The 7,755-nt window shown below is 34.0% G+C and overlaps 1 long non-coding RNA gene across 1 annotated transcript; it reads left to right on the top strand.

Moving 5' to 3' along the window:
- The first annotated feature begins 3,857 nt into the window (after positions 1-3,857).
- On the top strand, positions 3,858-4,611 carry LOC112528393. Its single transcript, XR_003070815.1, has 2 exons — positions 3,858-4,229; positions 4,336-4,611. It is a non-coding gene; the product is annotated as an uncharacterized LOC112528393 (long non-coding RNA).
- Positions 4,612-7,755: the final 3,144 nt, after the last annotated feature.

Here is a 7,755-nt window from a genome sequence, read left to right as displayed (position 1 = left end):
TTTAAACTGTCATACAATTTTTTTCATCGATAGTCTGTAATTGGAACCATAACTCTTATTTATTCAAATTGTATTAATATGTAAAGACCAAATGTAACCTATATTATCGTTAAATCTTATCTTATAAAACCAGTGGAACTTCAAAATCGTTAAAATTCATGGCTCCTGCCGCATTACACGGGTACACAACTAGTTTATATATAAATATAAAATATGGAGGCCAATTAATGTGAATTTACAGAATATTTTTATTTAATTAATGGGAAGGGTTGCCTCCCATAGTCCCATGTATTTACATTTAAATACAAATAAAATGAGTGTAAATTTAATTAATCGATAGAAATCATCACCTATAAAACTTTCACTTCTTGTTATCATTATAATCGAATAAGATTCTTAATTTTTATTATATTTATCTGATAAGATAACTGACTTGGTGTAATTGTTTAGCGAATTGTAAAACAAGTTTCTCTAATTAAATAGCACAAATTATGTGTAAATGGTAATAATTTTTTTTTAATTTTTGTTAATTTCATAATTAACATCTTGTGGTCCGTAACTTTAAAAAAGCATAATCACATGAGAATAACGATCAACTTGATTATACTAAAATACATGTTTACTTTTCTAGAATTAAAAAGAAATTATTTATAAAAAATATTCCTCAAAATCTTAAGTAAAATTACGTACAATTTACATGTAATATTCCATATATGTAGTATGTTAGAACTCATTTCGAATCTCGTTTTTGCAATTTCAACTTTACGCGTTCTTTATAGGCAAAATGATTAAAATAAAATTTGCTTTGTTTTGGTTTTTGTTATGAGAAATTTATTTTCAAAAGTTTCATTATGATGTTTACGACGAACAGTGACATACCTAAGATTTTTGTTAAACGGGTGCATCTTTAAGGTGAATTAAAAACCTGCAGGGTCGTATGATATATTTTTAAGCGAACTCAACTGTTTCGAGGGAATTTTTTAATATTTTTTGGTTGATTTTAAGGGACCTTTTCAATTTTTTGTTGATTTCGAATAACTTTTTCAATTTCTTGGTTGATTTCGATGACTTTTTAGGTTGATTTTTTGGTTGATGTTCTTTGTTTTTTTCTAATATCTCGGAGTACCCTTCAAAGTTTAACATGTGTACCTTTTAATATAAAAACATTCTACTTAAGAAAATAAGTCGACCGGGTGCATGGGGACCCGTTTGGGGCTTATTAGGTTCGCCCCTAACGACAAAAAATATTAAACAAAAGTTCCATTATTTCTTGGCTTCCCTGGATTTGAGTTCAAGCACTGCCAAAACCATTATAGCTATGTAGGTTCAATTTTGATGACTTTAGATCATTGTTGGTCGCCCGGGAATTGATCGGTGTGCGTAAATTGACTCAGAAACTCATAGTTACCAAAAAAATGTTTAAGTACCACGTACTTTTAATTAGATAAAAAGAATAATATATTATCTTATACATTACTCAAAATAGGGTTTTTGAAATATATTCTCCAAAATGAAAAACAAAACAAAGTATAATTCATTTTTATAGTACGGTTTGCTTTTAATATCTTGAGCATATATTTTACAGATTTGATTCTTTATGGTCGAGGACATTTGCGTCACATATAATAATACATGACTAAATTAACAATCAGATGGGAATTTGGAACCAAGCAAGAAGGACCAAATAACGTCAGATCGGTTTAGGACCGACAATTTAAAGCATTTATGCAATTTTGGATGATAATACGTAGTAGTGTACTAGCGTGTAAAAAATCATCCAATCCAATTCAATTAAAACTGATTGACCATGATTGGATATCAAACTGAAATTAGTATTATTCATACATTTACAACTTATTATTACTACATACATTAAACTTATTAATACATTTAAATTTTATAAAATGACTTACAACTAACTGTTAAACATGTTTAAATAGAAGATAATAGTTGAGTTCTTCTAATCATCAAAATAAACCACAAAGGTGGTGCATAATTGGTTTGAGCTTGGCTCCAAATGTCAAAAGTACCAGGAGGTTTCAGGTTCAAATCGAAGGAGGAATAAAAACCCCCTTGTGGCCACGGAGGTTCAAATGCGGTGACTTCGGACTATCTGTAAAGCAGGTGGTCGCCCTGTGATTAGTCGGCTCGCATATCGGGTCGGATATCTAGGTTAATAAAAAAAATGCAGTAAGAATCAATGGTATCCTATGCAACAATTTACCCGGTAAGCGTTCACCCTTGTAAGAGTCGTCATCCTCACTTACCGGGTAAGACTCTCCATCATAATCATCGCTCTTACCAGGTAAGATTTTTGGCCATTGCTATGTTAATCCGGTGAGAAAAATTGTCCGATAAGTACTTACTGAGTAAGTGTTAAATAAACGACCCCTAAATATCATAATTCTCATTTCCATCCATCTCCAGCATCACCAGGTAACAAAATTCCTTCCCCATCTCTGTTACCGGGTAAAAGGAAATGGGGATCGCTGCCAAAATCGGGTTTGCGCGGTTTATAAAATTTAATTTTTTCTATAATATTTTTATAAATATCAATTTCACGTTTAAAACTCGTATTATTCTAAAATTTTAATTAACCAAATTTTAATTGTTGAATTTAAAAAGAGTAATTCAAATATAAATATATTAACTACAGTTCTTGATAATTGAAATTTTATATATTCATGTTATATATTGTATCACCGAACGTTTTTCCAAACAATCGAACCATTGAGTGGTATCCCCATTCCCGGTTAACAAATTTGGGGACTCCCATCCATGTCCTAATATTCCTATCCTTGTCAACTCGGGGATTTCCTTGTTAAACCGGGTTCGGCTATCAACGGTTTGTGTTGGGTGCGATTTTTTCTTGCCATCCCTAGAGTTGATCTCGTAGTCTCTTATTGGAACTTTTTTTGTGATAGTTGTAGGTGTTCGATCCAGTTTGCGTGCACTTCGACTAATCTCATGAGTTATTGAAATTAACAACAAGACAAATCTCATGTGATCCTGTGAGTATTTGAATCGGTGACCTTTGAGAGTTGACCTAAAGTATTAACTCATTCATGTAAATTATGGTGATAAACTAAATCAAACTAAACAAACATAGAATCTCCACTCTGAGGTGGGTTCTTGGAAACGTAAGATAAAGTATACCTATCTTCTACCATAAGACTAACACGATCGTCTCTACTAAAAACCCAAGAGTTGAAATGATTTTTTTTAATAATTTATATATCGATTTTTAATTGTTACCTATTTACGATATTTAGTTTTTTTTATTTGAATCATCGACACAAAAACTATATATTATTTATGATCTTGTGAGTATAATCTGGAATGGATAGATACTATCAACGGTTAAAAGACGACCCCCTCTATTTCTATAAAGAGAAAGTATAGGGGCCTATTGAAAAGCAAGATAGAATTGTATCTCTCATGGATTTCATCATAATAAATTAATATCCACATGTGATATGATGCAAGAAAAAGAAACCCTAGCTTTTTTTTCCTCTTCTCCTACAGTAACCCTAATCATCTATCTGTTCATTGAGAATTTTTAGATCTCAACTCCATTCTCAATTTAACAAAAAAAGGCCCATACATACACTCATCGAGATCATAGGTCAGATCATGCATTGCTGCTAGCAATCATCATGTCTTCTGACCCCCCCCCCCCCAACTGCTCCTTCTGCAAAATATATTATATGTGAAGGCTCTACAGCTCATGGCTACTTCATTTTCATTCTCTCTCCTCCCCCTTCTCTCTTTNTCCTTCTGCAAAATATATTATATGTGAAGGCTCTACAGCTCATGGCTACTTCATTTTCATTCTCTCTCCTCCCCCTTCTCTCTTTCTCTCTCTCTCATCATTAGTTCATCCCAACTTCAACAAGATTCTTTACGCAACCTCAAAACCCCATTATAAATCAAGATCAAACGAGAGTATGTATATCTAGTTAATTAAGCTGTTTGAACTGAATTGAAGAGAAGAAGAACTGAAGAAAGATATGCGTTCACTGAAGAAGAAGAGAAGATGTGAAATGAAACCCTAGCTAGATAGGTCAAAGGTCAACTCGGTCTTTGATCACTTTGTTTCTTTGAGTAATCTAATGTGGAATGAAAGCAGATTGGTCCGATTGTTTGATTAGATCAAACAAACCTTATCTTTATTTGCCATATTGTAAACAAGTTCAGTTTACTTTTCATCTGGGCTTCATGAGATTTAGGTAATCAAACTTCTACTGTTACTTTAATATATATATATATATATATATATATATATATATATATATCAACTTCTTAATGATTCCATGAGTTTTTATTTTTTGCTAGCTTCAAGATTCAGTTCATCATGATGAGGTATCATGATCATTATGGTTGGTCTTTTGACCAACTGGCATTCATGATCAACGAGTCAATCTGAGGGTTTGCGATTTGCTTTTTAATTTGTGTATCTGAACTGCTTTCATCAAGATCGCAAATATGCTAGTTGCTGGTTGCAGAGCTCGAGAAAGTTGAAAACAATAATGGGGTTTGTTAGTTTGTATGTATGGATGAGGTGTGTTCATCATTCGTGAAATAAAAAGGTTGTGTGATCATCATTTGAGGGTATTTTTGTAAGGAATATATATCACATGACGTGATTTTGCTTCACAAACAAAATTAAAATGTGTTTATGGTAAATTAGAAGTTGAAATTTTAAATAAGTGAAAGAAAATATGTTTGTGTTTCAAAAAATCTGTCATATATATAGTGAAATAGTGGATAGTTTCTATTGTAAATGTGTCTTCCGTAGTTCCGTTTTGAACCGGGGATAAGAATAATGCGATACGTCTCCTGATTTGCTTACATTCATCATGAATATTACACTAAGGGTGCGTTTGGTTTGCAGGAATGTAATGGAATTGGGGGGATTTGGATTTGAAATCCATTCCAATCCAGTGTTTGGTTTGCTGGATTGTGAGGATTTGAAATCCAAGGATTCGTTTGAAATCCAAGGATTCCTTTGAAATCCCTTAAATGATGGATTTGGAAATCCTTTGGAAATGGGTGGTATTTCAAATCCAGGTATGGTCGGATTTCTCTTCTTGCCTTAATTTAGTAGTGATGCTCACTGAACCCTGAACAAAATCGACGCCATCAATGCCCCCTCCTCCCTCGTCCTTCTCACCGATACCATAGTTGTCATCCTCCCTTCTCACCGTCTCCGTCGCCTCCTCCATCGCCATCTTGGGATTTTGTTTTGCCCTAACTTACCGTCTCCATCGCCTCTTCCATTTTCATCCTTCACCGTCTCCATCTCGCCTCCTTCATTTTCATCAATCACCGTCTCCGTTGCCTCCTCCATCGCCGTCTCTGTCGCTTTCTCCCACGGTGGTCGTCACGTCTCCGTTGCTTTCTGTCACGGTGGTCGTCTCCGTCTCCGTCGCTTTCTCCCAAGGTGCGTCTCTTTTCTTCAATCCTCTCCTCCATCGTCGTGGTTCTAATGCTTTTGTGGTTCTGGAAATCGATGTTTTTTCTTGATTTAGTTCTTGAAATTGATTGAAAGACGTGTTTATAGCTTGACTGCTTCACGGTTTCACTCGATTGCTTCATTGTTTCATACCTAATCTTCACTGTTTCACTTGACTGCTCATTATTTCATACCTAATCTTCAATCCTGGTTATGATGAAAAGATCCCATATCGACTTGAATTTAAGCTTTGTAAATGGCCAGTTCATTGGAATTATTCTTGATGAATTTGTTGTTAATAACTTTCAGTCACTTCTGTTGGATTAATAGCTTTGATGGTTAAATAGATAGTTTTGAGAAATGAAAGAGATTTGATGACTAAAATAATTTCAAAAGAAAAAAAAATCTCAATACAAATCCTGCAAACCAAACACAGGAATGGATTTTAAATCCAATCTAATCCAAATCCCTCCTGGGAATCCAAATCCCTCAGAAACATTCCTACAAACCAAACGCACCCTAATTGTGATGAATATCATGTAAGAGTGGCAGAGTCACATTATAAACTAACGGGGTCTGTTGACCCGAGTTCAAATTTAGATAGCGTTTGGTTCGTAAAATATTTTTGGATGAAATTGAATATGTTAAAGGAATTTGACTTTGAAGGAATTGGTATGGAATGCCGTCAGGTTTGACCATCTGTTTGGTTGACAGACATTGTGATGAAATCTGTTAAGGAATTGRAATTTGTCTGTTTGGTTCACAKAATGTAGCTTGGAATCGGAATGAAACATTGTGATGGAATCTGTTAAGGAATTGAAATTTGTCTGTTTGGTTCACAGAATGTAGCTTGGAATCGGAATGAAACATTGTGATRGAATCTGTTAAGGAATTGAAATTTGTCTGTTTGGTTCACATAATATTGCTTGGAATCAGAATGAAATATTGGTAAATGACCAAAATGTCCTTTTTGAAAATTTAAATTTTTTTAAAACAAAAAATACTTTAATAAAATAATTATTTAATATGTAAACAATAAAAAATTCACAGCCCAAATATAACCATAAGCCAAACGACGTTGTTACTAAATCAATGGTCCACGGTGGTTCATATAGCAGTGGTCGATAGTAGTTCAGATGGATGGTGGTCCACGGTGGTTCAGATGAAGGTGGTTAGTGGTGGTTCAGATGGATGGTGGTAGCGGTTGTTCAATCGTTAGTGGTCGGCGGTGTCCGAAGGTGATTCAAATCGATGGTAGTCGCCGGTGGTCGGAGTGGTGCAGATCGGTGGTGGTCCATGGTGATTCAGGTGGCAGTCGTCGAATGTGGTTCAGATCAGTGATGCTTGATTGTGGTTTAGATCGGCGGTGACCAACGGTGATTCGTATCCGTAGTAGTTGGCGGTGGTTCAGATTGATGGTGGTCTGTGGTGGTTCAGATGACGATGATCGACAGTGGTTCACATTGGTGGTGGTCCATAGCGGTTTAGATTCATCTAAATATCTAGTTATTTTATCTTAATATCTAGTTTTTTTTTATAGTTTTGTTAAATTCATCTAAATATGTAGTTATTTTATCTTTAATATAAACTAGTTTATCATATTTAATTCGTTTTATATGTTCAAAGCCTCAAGTAAGGTGTCTAGAGATAAAATATATAAAATTAGGTTATAATTTACCATTTGGTTTAACCGAAATAATAAAAGAATAACGGAGATTATGAGAAGTTGTAAGTGCGACCCCAGTTACTAAACCGGTTAAGACTGAAATTGTAGAGATGAAGATGAGTTGAAATTGGAAGGAATCTTGTGGTTATAAAGTTGAGGGTGTGCAGTCGTCACATCTGCATCAAAAACCGTGGGGAATCATTAGTGTTCTTTTAAGGCCATGCCATGGCCATGCCATGTCATATAGAATTACATGTAAGCTGCCCACACAATTGAATTTATAAGAAGAAAATCAAGTAAGAGATAATGAGGGAAGTCCTTCGTTTACTTGGGCCTTGCAGGAGACCAGAAAATGCCTCCACTTATTCAATATATATTATAGACGCTTAAATTTACATATATATGTTTATTGTATCTTTTTTAAAACAAAAACGTTATCAAACAAGGTGTTACGTACTTACGTTTATGGTTGTTTCATAGTAATCGATATATATATTTATATTTATATACTATTTCATTAAATAGGAGAAACTTTCGTTGAGGTTTATCTTTTTTCTTAGAATATGGAGAGTGGATTAAAGAGACGACCTCCATTGAAGCTTTAAATTTTTGTTCGAATTTTTATTTTTTTTAA

Source organism: Cynara cardunculus, assembly GCF_001531365.2.
Source record: "Cynara cardunculus var. scolymus isolate 2C chromosome LG 15, CcrdV1, whole genome shotgun sequence".
NCBI classification, from domain to species: domain Eukaryota; kingdom Viridiplantae; phylum Streptophyta; class Magnoliopsida; order Asterales; family Asteraceae; genus Cynara; species Cynara cardunculus.
Note: the sequence above shows the minus strand (reverse complement) of the source record. Positions and strands in the feature narration are given on the sequence as shown.